Raw genomic sequence first — 14,424 nt, 5'->3', positions numbered from 1 at the left:
TGGTAAAAATCGGGGATGACTTAGAAATTACAAGTGAATACGGATTTTGGGTCTGTAAAAGAAAACCTCGAAGGGAAGACATAAAATTTGATGTGAAGATAATATAGTGTCTAGTAACAGCTGCTGTGAACATGGGAATGAACATCGGTAGACATAATTTGTAGACTAGGTGCCTGAGTAGCTTCTTTGATTCAATGCGGTATAAGATTGATATCATAATTTAGTTAAAAATTACTGCAGAAATAAATTTGTACTTAATAACTGCCTCTCCAGCCAAGCGTCCCACATGGCGTGTATTAGGACTGCGTTACTTTTTTCATATGACATAATAGATTTTTGGCTACATGAGTGGTTACACTTGAGTATGTGTGGAATACATTCTTGGATTAAATATTTTAGTTTCGTTAGTTAGAGAAAGAAGCCAATTATATTATTAATATGTTATGAATACAAATACTCATTAGAGATGGGGTTTAGGTATTTTCAGAATTAACATCGTGGATGTAGTGAAAAGCGATCCTTACTCATATAACATTTGATGACAGACGGTTGTTCACTCAGGCCACAGAATAGTACGAGTATAAAAGATTATCAGGCCGGCTTTAGATATCTCGGTTTCTCTACCTATATAATCTATCTATTCTATCTATCTGAATATCTCTATCTCTCTCTCTCTGTGTATCTGTTTCTCTGTCTCCTGTCTATGTGTCTGCCTATTTATCTATTTACCCATCTACATATCTATCCATCCCTTCATGTATTTACCAATCTATGTATACATACGAAGATTAACCCAAACACGCACCCACCCACATCATGCATGTTTTGTAGCTCGTATTTTGTTTGTTAAGACAAAAATTAGTCACACATCACACAGAATTTATAATATTTCAAATGGCAATTTATTGTGTCATACGCTACTGTATGATGATGTATTGTGTTCCTTGAGCTGGTGTGCTGTATGCAAGTGCGTTGTTTTGTGATATTTATACTTTATTCCGATGAATTCCATAAGACACGACAAGAGTACATTTACCTAAGACGTACGAGATTGAGACAAGACAGTACCACCGTGAAGAAAAGTCAGAGGTACATTTAGCAATGACATGCGTGTTTCAGATACGTTACCAACAGTTTGAAGACACGGCAGGAGTTTTGTGTCTCAGTTTCCTACAGATCGGAAGATATATGCCTTTGAAAAATTGACTTTCGAATACCCGCGAAAAAGTAAAAGTTCTCTATCCTGCAAACCCTTGGACGTACATTGTCGTGACTCTGATATGAAGTTGACATGTACGTGACCCCATAGTGACATGAGTTCTTTCTCTCAGATTCGTACACATCGCGAGATAAATGCCTTTGAAAAATTGACTTTCGAATAACCGTGAAAAATTAAAATGCCTCTATCCTGCAAACCCTTGGACATACATTGACGTGACTCTGACATGAAGTTGGCATACAAGTGTCCTCACACTGATATGAGGTTTGTCTCTCAGATTCCTACACATCGCGAGATATATGCCTTTGAAAAAGTGACTTTCGAATAACCTCGAAAAATTAAAATGTCTCTATCCTCCAAACCCTTGGACTTACATTGTCGCGACTCTGACATGTCTATGACATATACCTTCCCTCAAAGTGACATAAGTGTTGTCTCTCAGATTCCTACAGATCGGGAGATATTTGCCTTTTAAAAATTGACTTTCGAATAATCTCGAAAAATTCAAATGTCTCTATCCTCCAAACGTTTGGACATACATTGACGAGACTCTGACATGAAGTTGACATATACGTTCCCTCAAAGTGGCATATGTTTTGTCTCTCAGATTCCTACAGATCGGGAGATATTTGCCTTTTAAAAATTGACTTTCGAATAACCTCGAAAAGTTAAAATGTCTCTATCCTCCAAACCCTTGCACATACATTGACGTGACTCTGACAGGACGTTTACATATACGTTCCCTCAAAGTGACATAAGTTTTGTCTCTCAGATTCCTACAGATCGTTAGATATTTGCCTTTTAAAAATTGACTTTCGAATAATCTCTAAAAATTTAAATGTCTCTATCCTCCAAACCCTTAGACATACATTGACGTGACTCTGACAGGAAGTTGACATATACATTCCCTCAACGTGACATAAGTTTAATCTCTCAGATTCCTACACATCGGGACTTATTTGCCTTTTAAAAATTGACTTTCGAATAATCTCGAAAAATTAAAATGTTTCTATCATCCAAACCCTTGGACATACATTGACGTGACTCTGACATGAAGTTGACATATACGTTCCCTCAAAGTGACATAAGTTTTGTGTCTCAGATTCGTACAGATCGGGAGATATTTGCCTTTTCAAAAATTGACTTTTGAATAATCTCGAAGAATTAAAGTGTCTCTATCCTCCAAACCCTTGGACATACATTGACGTGACTCTGACATGAAGTTGACATATACGTCCCCTCAAAGTGCCATAAGTTTTGTCTCTCAGATTCCTACAGGTCGGGAGATATTTGCCTTTACAACAATTAACTTTCGAATAATCTCGAAAAATTAAAATGTCTCTATCCTCCAAACCCTTGCACATACATTGACGAGACTCTGACATGAAGTTGACATTTGCGTTCCCTCAAAGTGACATACGTTTTGTCTCTCAGATGCCTACAGATCTGGAGATATTTGCCTTTTAAAAATTGACTTTCGAATAATCTCGAAAAATTCAAATGTCTCTATCCTCCAAACGTTTGGAATACATTGACGAGACTCTGACATGAAGTTGACATATACGTTCCCTCAAAGTGGCATAAGTTTTGTCTCTCAGATTCCTACAGATCGGGAGATATTTGCCTTTTAAAAATTGACTTTCGAATAATCTCGAAAAATTAAAATGTCTCTATCCTCCAAACCCTTGGACATACATTGACGTGACTCTGACAGGACGTTGACATATACAATCCCTCAATGTGACATAAGGTTTGTCTCTCAGATGCCTACAGATCGAGAGATATTTGCCTTTTCAAAAATTGACTTTCGAATAATCTCGAAAAATTAAAATGTATCTATCCTCCAAACCCTTGGACATACATTGACGTGACTCTGACATGAAGTTGACATATACGTTCCCTCAAAGTGGCATAGGTTTTGTCTCTCAGATTCCTACAGATCGGGAGATATTTGCCTTTTCACAAATTGACTTTCGAATAATCTCTAAAAATTTAAATGTCTCTATTATCCAAACCCTTAGACATACATTGACGTGACTCTGACAGGAAGTTGACATATACGTTCCCTCAAAGTGACATAAGTTTTGTCTCTCAGATTCCTACAGATCGGGAGATATTTGCCTTTTAAAAATTGACTTTCGAATAATCTCTAAAAATTAAATGTCTCTATCCTGCAAACCCTTGGACATACATTGACGTACCTCTGACAGGAAGTTGACATACACGTTCCGTCAAAGTGACATAAGTTTTGTCTCTCAGATTGCTACAGATCGGGAGATATTTGCCTTTTAAAAATTGACTTTCGAATAATCTCTAAAGATTTAAATGTCTCTATCCTCCAAACCCTTCGACAGACATTGACGTGACTATGACATGAAGTTGACATATACGTTCCCTCAAAGTGACATAAGTTTTGTCTCTCAGATTAATACAGATCGGGAGATATTTGCCTTTTAAAAATTGACTTTCGAATAATCTCGAAAAATTAAAATGTCTCTATCCTCCAAAACCTTGGACATACATTGACGAGAGTCTGGCATGAAGTTGACATATGCGTTCCCTCAAAATGACATAAGGTTTGTCTCTCAGATGCCTACAGATCGGGAGATATATGCCTTTTAAAAATTGACTTTCGAATAATCTCGAAAAATTCAAATGTCTTTATCCTCCAAACCCTTGGACATACATTGACGAGATTCTGACATGAAGTTGACATATACGTTCCCTCAAAGTGGCATAAGTTTTGTCCCTCAGATTCCTACAGATCGGGAGATATTTGCCTTTTCAAAAATTGACTTTCGAATAATCTCGAAAAATTAAAATGTCTCTATCCTCCAAACCCTTGAACATACATTGACGTGACTCTGACAGGACGTTTACATATACGTTCCCTCAAAGTGACATAAGTTTTGTCTCTCAGATTCCTACGGATCGGGAGATATTTGCCTTTTAAAAATTGACTTTCGAATAATCTCTAAAAATTTAAATGTCTCTATCCTCCAAACCCTTGGACATACATTGACGTGACTCTGACAGGAAGTTGACATATACATTCCCTCAACGTGACATAAGTTTTGTCTCTCAGATTCCTACAGATCGGGAGATATTAGCCTTTTAAAAATTGACTTTCGAATAATCTCTAAAAATTTAAATGTCTCTATCCTCCAAACCCTTGGCCATACATTGACGTGACTATGACATTAAGTTGACATATACGTTCCCTCAAAGTGACTTAAGTTTGTCTCTCAGATTCCTACAGATCGGGAGATATTTGACTTTTTAAAATTGACTTTCGAATAATCTCGAAAAATTAAAATCTGTCTATCCTCCAAACCCTTGGACATACATTGACGTGACTCTGACAGGACGTTTACATATACGTTCCCTCAAAGTGACATAAGTTTTGTCTCTCAGATTCCTACAGATCGGGAGATATTTGCCTTTTAAAAATTGACTTTCGAATAATCTCTAAAAATTTAAATGGCTCTATCCTCCAAACCCTTGGACATACATTGACGTGACTGTGACAGGAAGTTGACATACACATTCCCTCAACGTGACATAAGTTTTGTCTCTCAGATTCCTACACATCGGGACTTATTTGCCTTTTCAAAAATTGACTTTCGAATAATCTCGAAAAATTAAAATGTCTCTATCCTCTAAACCTTCGGACATACATTGACGAGACTCTGACATGAAGTTGACATTTGCGTTCCCTCAAAGTGACATACGTTCTGTCCCTCAGATGCCTACAGATCTGGAGATATTTGCCTTTTAAAAATTGACTTTCGAATAATCTCGAAAAATTCAAATGTCTCTATCCTCCAAACGTTTGGAATACATTGACGAGACTGTGACATGAAGTTGACATATACGTTCCCTCAAAGTGGCATAAGTTTTGTCTCTCAGATTCCTACAGATCGGGAGATATTTGCCTTTTCAAAAATTGACTTTCGAATAATCTCGAAAAATTAAAATGTCTCTATCCTCCAAACCCTTGGACCTACATTGACGTGACTCTGACATGAAGTTGACATATAAGTTCCCTCAAAGTGACATAAGTTTTGTCTCTCAGATTCCTACAGATCGGGAGATATTTGCCTTTTAAAAATTGACTTTCGAATAATCTCTAAGAATTTAAATGTCTCTATCCTCCAAACCCTTGGATAAACATTTATGTGACTATGACATGAAGTTGACACTTACGTTCCCTCTAAGTGACATAAGTTTTGTCTCTCAGATTCCTACAGATCGGGAGATATTTGCCTTTTAAAAATTGACTTTCGAATAATCTCGAAAAATTTAAATGTCTCTATCCTCTAAACCTTCGGACATACATTGACGTGACTCTGACATGAAGTTGACATATGCGTTCCCACAAAGTGACATAAGGTTTGTCTCTCAGATTCCTACAGATCGGGAGATATTTGCCTTTTAAAAATTGACTTTCGACTAATCTCTAAAAATTTAAATGTCTCTATCCTGCAAACCCTTGGACATACATTGACGTACCTCTGACAGGAAGTTGACATATACGTTCCCTCAAAGTGACATAAGTTTTGTCTCTCAGATTGCTACAGATCGGGAGATATTTGCCTTTTAAAAATTGACTTTCGAATAATCTCTAAAAATTTAAATGTCTCTATCCTCCAAACCCTTCGACATACATTGACGTGACTATGACATGAAGTTGACATATACATTCCCTCAAAGTGACAAGTTTTGTCTCTCAGATTCCTACAGATCGGGAGATATTTGCCTTCTAAAAATTGACTTTCGAATAATCTCTAAAAATTTAAATGTCTCTATCCTCCAAACCCTTGGACATACATTGATGTGACTCTGACAGGAAGTTGACATATACATTCCCTCAACGTGACATAAGTTTTGTCTCTCAGATTCCAACGGATCGGGATATATTAGCCTTCTAAAAATTGACTTTCGAATAATCTCGAAAAATTAAAATCTCTCTATCCTCCAAACCCTTGGACATACATTGACGAGACTCTGACATGAAGTTCACATATGCGTTCCCTCAATGTGACATAAGTTTTGTCTCTCAGATTCCTACAGGTCGGGAGATATTTGCCTTTCACAAATTGACTTTATAATAATCTCGAAAAATTTAAATGTCTCTATCCTCCAAACCCTTTGACATATATTGACGTGACTCTGACAAGAAGTTGACATATACGTTCCCTCAAAGTGACATAAGTTTTGTCTCTCAGATTCCTACAGATCGGGAGATATTTGCCTTTTAATAATTGACTTTCGAATAATCTCTAAAAATTTAAATGTCTCTGTCCTCCAAACCCTTGGACATGCATTGACGTACCTCTGACAGGAAGTTGACATACACGTTCCCTCAAAGTGACATAAGTTTTGTCTCTCAGATTCCTACAGATCGGGAGATATTTGAATTTTAAAAATTGACTTTCGAATAATCTCTAAAAATTTAAATGTCTCTATCCTCCAAACCCTTGGACATACATTGACGTGACTCTGACATGAAGTTAGCATATAAATGTCCTCATACTGATATGAGGTTTGTCTCTCAGATTCCTACACATCGCGAGATATATGCCTTTGAAAAAGTGACTTTCGAATAACCTCGAAAAATTAAAATGTCTCTATCCTCCAAACCTTTGGACTTACATTGTCGCGACTCTGACATGTCTATAACATATACCTTCCCTCAAAGTGACATAAGTGTTGTCTCTCAGATTCCTACAGATCGCGAGATATTTGCATTTTCAAAAATTGACTTTCGAATAATCTCGAAAAATTCAAATGTCCCTATCCTCCAAACCCTTGGACGTACATTGGCGTGACTCTGACACGAAGTTGACATATACGTGACCTCCTAGTGACATGAGTTGTTTCTCTCAGATTCCTACACATCGCGAGATATATGCCTTTGAAAAATTGACTTTCGAATAACTGTGAAAAATTAAAATGTCTCTATCCTTCAAACCCTTTTTCGTACATTGTCGTGACTCACACATGAAGTTGACATGTAAATGTCCTCATAGTGACATGAGTTGTCTCTCAGATTCCTACATATCGAGAGATATATGCCTCTGAATAATTGACTTTCGAATAACCCTGAAAAATTAAAATGTCTTTATCCTGCAAACCCTTGGATATACATTGACGTGACTCTGACATGACGATGACATATGCGTTCCCTCAAAGTAACATAAGTTTTGTCTCTCAGATTCCTACAGATCGGGAGATATTTGCCTGTTCATATCATGACTTTCGAATAATCTCGAAAAATTAAAATGTCTCTATCCTCCAAACCCTTGGACATACATTGACGTGACTCTGTAAGGACGTTTACATGTACGTTCCCTCAAAGTGACATAAGTTTTGACTCTCAGATTCCTACAGATCGGGAGATATTTGCCTTTTAAAAATTGACTTTCGAATAATCTCGAAAAATTAAAATGTGTCTATCCTCCAAACCCTTGGACTTACATTGACGAGACTCTGACAGGAAGTTGACATATACGTTCCCTCAAAGTGACATAAGGTTTGTCTCTCAGATTCCTACAGATCGGGAGATATTTGAATTTTAAAAATTGTCTTTCGAATAATCTCTAAAAATTTAAATGACTCTATCCTCCAAACCCTTCGACATACATTGACGTGTCTCTGACATGAAGTTGACATATGCGTTCCCACAAAGTGACATAAGTTTTGTCTCTCAGATTAGAACAGATCGGGAGATATTAGCCTTTCACAAATTGACTTTCGAATAACCCTGAAATATTAAAATCTCTGTATCCTGCAAACCCTTGGACATACATTGACGTGACTCCGACATGACGATGACATATGCGTTCCCTCAAAGTGACATAAGTTTTGTCTTTCAGATTCCCACAGATCGGGAGATATTTACCTTTTCAAAACTCGACTTTCGAATAATCTCGAAAAATTAAAATGTCTCTATCCTCCAAACCCTCTGACATACATTGACGTGACTCTGACATGAAGTTGAAATATGCGGTCCCACAAAGTGACATAAGGTTTGTCTCTCAGATTCCTACAGATCGGGAGATATTTGCCATTTTACAAATTGACTTTAGAATAATCTCGAAAAATTAAAATGTCTCTATCCTCCAAACCCTTGGACATTCATTGACGTGACTCTGACAGGAAGTTGACATATACGATCCCTCAAAGTGACATAAGGTTTGTCTCTCAGATGCCTACAGATCGGGAGATATTTGCCTTTTAAAAATTCACTTTCGAATAATTTCGAAAAATTAAAATGTCTCTATCATCCAAACCCTTGGATATACATTGACGAGATTCTGACATGAAGTTGACATATACGTTCCCTCAAAGTGACATAGGTTTTGTCTCTCAGATTCCTACAGATCGGGAGATATTTGCCTTTTCAAAAATTGACTTTCGAATAATCACGAAAAATTAAAATGTCTCTATCCTCCAAACCCTTGCACATACAATGACGAGACTCTGACATGAAGTTGACATTTGCGTTCCCTCAAAGTGACATACGTTTTGTCTCTCCGATGCCTACAGATCGGGATACATTTGACTTTTAAAAATTGACTTTCGAATAATCTCGAAAATTTCAAATGTCTCTATCCTCCAAACGTTTGGACATACATTGACGAGACTCTGACATGAAGTTGACATATACGTTCTCTCAAAGTGGCATAAGTTAAGTCTCTCAGATTCCTACAGATCGGGAGATATTTGCCTTTTAAAAATTGACTTTCGATTAATCTCGAAAAATTAAAATGTCTCTATCCTCCAAACCCTTGGATATACATTGACTTGACTCTGACAGGAAGTTGACATATACAATCCCTCAAAGTGACATAAGGTTTGTCTCTCAGATTCCTACAGATCGGGAGATATTTGCCTTTTCAAAAATTGACATTGGAATAATCTCGAAAAATTTAAATATCTCTATCCTCCAAACCCTTGGACATACATTGACATTACTCTGACATGAAGTGACATATACGTTCCCTCAAAGTGGCATAAGTTTTGTCTCTCAGATTCCTACAGATCGGGAGATATTTGCCTTTAAATGTTGACTTTCGAATAATCTCTAAAAATTAAAATGTCTCTATCCTCCAAACCCTTGGACATACCTTGACGTGACTCTGACAGGAAGTTGACATATACTTTCCCTCAAAGTGACATAAGTTTTTTCTCTCAGAATCCTACAGATCGGGAGATAATTGCCTTTAAAGATTTGACTTTCGAATAATCTCTAAGAATTTAAATGTCTCTATCCTCCAAACCCTTTTACATACATTGACGTGACTCTGACAGGAAGTTGACATAGACAATCCCTCAAAGTGACATAAGGTTTGTCTCTCAGATGCCTACAGATCGGGAGATATTTGCCTTTTCAAAAATTGACTTTCGAATAATCTCGAAAAATTAAAATATCTCTATCCTGCAAACCCGTGGACATACATTGACGTGACTCTGACATGATGTTGACATATACGTTCCCTCAAAGTGGCATAAGTTTTGTCTCTCAGATACCTACAGATCGGGAGATATTTGCCTTTAAATGTTGACTTTCGAATAATCTCTAAAAATTTAAATGTCTCTATCCTCCAAACCCTTGGACATACATTGACGTGACTCTGACAGAAAGTTGACATATACGTTCCCTCAAAGTGACATAATTTTTTTCTCTCAGAATCCTACAGATCGGGAGATAATTGCCTTTTAAAAATTGACTTTCGAATAATCTCTAAAAATTTAAATGTCTCTATACTCCAAACCCTTGGACATACATTGACGTGACTATGACATGAAGTTGACATATAATTTCCCTCAAAGTGACATAAGTTTTGTCTCTCAGATTCCTACAGATCGGGAGCTATTTGCCTTTTAAAAATTGACTTTCGAATAATCTCGAAAAATTAAAATGTCTCTATCTTCCAAACCCTCGGACATACATTGACGTGACTCTGACATGAAGTTGACATATGCGGTCCCACAAAGTGACATAAGGTTTGTCTCTCAGATTCCTACAGATCGGGAGATATTTGCCATTTTACAAATTGACTTTAGAATAATCTCGAAAAATTAAAATGTCTCTATCCTCCAAACCCTTGGACATACATTGACGTGACTCTGACAGGAAGTTGACATATACGTTCCCTCAAAGTGACATAAGGTTTGTCTCTCAGATTCCTACAGATCGGGAGATATTTGCCTTTTAAAAATTGACTTTCGAATAATCTCTAAAAAATTAAATGTCTCTATCCTCCAAACCCTTGGACATACATTGACGTGACTATGACAAGAAGTTGACATATTCGTTCCCTCGAAGTGACATAAGTTTTGTCTCTCAGATTAATACAGATCGCGAGATATTTGCCTTTTAAAAATTGACTTTCGAATAATCTCGAAAAATTAAAATGTCTCTATCCTCCAAACCCTTGGACATACATTGACGTGACTCTGACAGGACGTTTACATATACGTTCCCTCAACGTGACATAAGTTTTGTCCCTCAGATTCCTACAGATCGGGAGATATTAGCCTTTTAAAAATTGACTTTCGAATAATCTCGAAAAATTTAAATGTCTCTATCCTCCAAACCCTTGGACATACATTAACGTGACTCTGACATGAAGTTCACATATGCGTTCCCTCAAAGTGACGTAAGTGTTGTCTCTCAGATTCCTACAGATCGGGAGATATTTGCCTTTCACAAATTGACTTTCGAATAATCTCGAAAAATTAAGATGTCTCTATCCTCCAAACCCTTCGACATATATTGACGTGACTCTGACAAGAAGTTGACATATACGTTCCCCCAAAGTGACATAAGTTTTGTCTCTCAGATTCCTACACATCGGGAGATATTTGCCTTTTGAAAATTGACTTTCGAATAATCTCTAAAAATTTAAATGTCTCTATCCTCCAAACCCTTGGACATATTTTGACGTACCTCTGACAGGAAGTTGACATGTACGCTCCCTCAAAGTGACATAAGTTTTGTCTCTCAGATTCCTACAGATCGGGAGATATTTGCCTTTTAAAAATTGACTTTCGAATAATCTCTAAAAATTTAAATGTCTCTATCCTCCAAACACTTCGACATACATTGACGTGACTATGACATGAAGTTGACATATACGTTCCCTCAAAGTGACATAAGTTTTGTCTCTTAGATTCCTCTTGATCGGGAGATATTTGCTTTTTCAAAAATTGACTTTCGAATAATCTCTAAAAATTTAAATGTCTCTATCCTCCAAACCCTTGGACATACATTGACGTGACTCTGACTTCAAGTTGACATATGCGTTCCCTCAATGTGACATAAGGTTTGTCTCTCAGATGCCTACAGATCGGGAGATAATTGCCTTTTAAAAATTGACTTTCGAATAATCTCTAAAAATTAAAATGTCTCTATCGTCCAAACCCTTGGACATACATTGACGAGATTCTAACATGAAGTTGACATATACGTTCCCTCTAAGTGACATAAGTTTTGTCTCTCAGATTCCTACAGATCGGGAGATATTTGCCTTTTAAAAATTGACTTTCGAATAATCTCTAAAAATTTAAATATCTCTATCCTCCAAACCCTTGGACATACATTGACGTGACTCTGACAGGAAGTTGACATATATGTTCCCTCAAAGTGACATAAGTTTTGTCTCTCAGATTCCTACAGATCGGGAGATATTTGCCTTTTAAAAATTGACTTTCGAATAATCTCTATAATTTAAATGTGTCTATCCTCCAAACCCTTCGACATACATTGACGTGACTATGACATGAAGTTGACATATACGTTCCCTCAAAGTGACATAAGTTTTGTCTCTCAGATTAATACAGATCGGGAGATATTTGCCTTTTCAAAAATTGACTTTCGAATAATCTCTTAAAATTTAAATGTCTCTATCCTCCAAACCCTTGGACATACATTGACGACACTATGACATGAAGTTGACATATGCGTTCCCTCAAAGTGACATAAGGTTTGTCTCTCAGATGCCTACAGATCGGGAGATATTTGCCTTTTAAAAATTAACTTTCGAATAATCTCGAAAAATTAAAATTTCTCTATCGTCCAAACCCTTGGACATACATTGACGAGATTCTGACATGAAGTTGACATATACGATCCCTAAAAGTGACATAAGTTTTGTCTCCTTGATTCCTACAGATCGGGAGATATTTGCCTTTTAAAAATTGCCTTTCGAATAATCTCTAAAAATTTAAATGTCTCTATCCTCCAAACCCTTCGACATACATTGACGTGACTCTGACATGAAGTTGACATATGCGTTCCCTCAATGTGACATAAGTCTTGTCTCTCAGATTCCTACAGATCGGTAGATATTTGAATTTCACAAATTGACTTTCGAATAATCTCGAAAAATTAAAATGTCTCTATTCTCCAAACCCTTTGACATACATTGACGTGACTCTGTCAGCAAGTTGACATATACGTTCCCTCAAAGTGACATAAGATTTGTTTCTCAGATTCCTACAGATCGGGAGATATTTGCCTTTTCAAAAATTGACTTTCGAATAATCTCTAAAATTTTAAATGTCTCTATCCTCCAAATTCTTGGACATATATTGACGTGACTCTGACAGGATGTTGACATATACGTTCCCTCAAAGTGACATAAGTTTTGTCTCTCAGATTCCTACAGATCGGGAGATATTTGCCTTTTAATAATTGACTTTCAAATAATCTCTAAAAATTTAAATGTCTCTATCCTCCAAACCCTTGGACATACATTGACGTGACTCTGACAGGAAGTTGACATATATGTTCCCTCAAAGTGACATATGTTTTGTCTCTCAGATTACTACAGATCGGCAGATATTTGCCTTTTAAAATTGACTTTCGAATAATTTCGAAAAATTAAAATGTCTCTATCCTCCAAACCCTTGGACATGCATTGACGAGACTCTGACATGAAGTTGACATATTCGTTCCCTCAGAGTGACAAAAGGTTTGTCTCTCAGATGCCTACAGATCGGGAGTTATTTGCCTTTTAATAATTGCCTTTCGAATAATCTCTAAAAATTTAAATGTCTCTATCCTCCAAACCCTTGGACATACATTGACGTGACTCTGACAGGAAGTTGACATATACGTTCCCTCAAAGTGACATAAGTTTTGCCTCTCAGATTCCTACAGATCGGGATATATTTGCCTTTTAAAAATTGACTTCCGAATTATCTCGAAAAATTAAAATGTCTCTATCCTCCAAACCCTTGCACACATATTGACGAGACACTGACATGAAGTTCATATTTTCGTTCCCTCAAAGTGACATACGTTTTGTCTCTCAGATGCCTACAGATCGGGAGATATTTGCCTTTAAAAATTGACTTTCGTTTAAACTCGAAAAATTCAAATGTCTCTATACTCCAAACCCTTAGACACACATTGACGTGCCTCTGACAGGAAGTTGACATATACGTTCCCTCAAAGTGACATAAGTTTTGTCTCTCATATTAATACAGATCGGGAGATATTTGCCTTTTCAAAAATTGACTTTCGAATAATCTCGAAAAATTAAAATGTCTTTATCCTCCAAACCCTAGGACATACATTGACGAGACTCTGACATGAAGTTGACATATACGTTCCCTCAATGTGACATAAGGTTTGTCTCCCAGATTCCTACAGATCGGGAGATATTTGCCTTTTGAAAAATTGACTTTTGTATAATATCGAAAAATTAAGATGTCTCTATCCTCCAAACCCTTGCACGTACATTGACGTGACTCTGACATGAAGTTGACATATACGTTCCCTCAAAGTGACATAAGGTTTGTCTCTCAGCTGCCTACAGATCGGGAGATATTTGCCTTTTGAAAAATTGACTTTCGAATAATATCGAAAAATTAAGATGTCTCTATCCTCCAAACCCTTGCACATACATTGACGTGACTCTGACATGAAGTTGACATATACGTTCCCTCAATGTGACATAAGGTTTGTCTCCCAGATTCCTACAGATCGGGAGATATTTGCCTTTACAAAAATTGACTTTTGAATAATCTCGAAAAATTCAAATGTCTCTATACTTCAAACCCTTCTTCTTACATTGTCGTGACTCTGACATGAAGTTGATATGTAAATGTCCTCATAGTGACATGAGTTGTGTCTCTCAGATTCCTACATATCGAGAGATATATACCTCTGAATAATTGACTTTCGAATA

Source organism: Zootermopsis nevadensis, unplaced genomic scaffold, assembly GCF_977971745.1.
Source record: "Zootermopsis nevadensis isolate Lab colony 2312 unplaced genomic scaffold, Znev_1.0 Znev_ptg000229l, whole genome shotgun sequence".
Lineage (NCBI taxonomy): Eukaryota > Metazoa > Arthropoda > Insecta > Blattodea > Termopsidae > Zootermopsis > Zootermopsis nevadensis.
The sequence above is the reverse complement of the archived record's forward strand: the minus strand, read 5'-3'. Positions refer to the sequence as shown.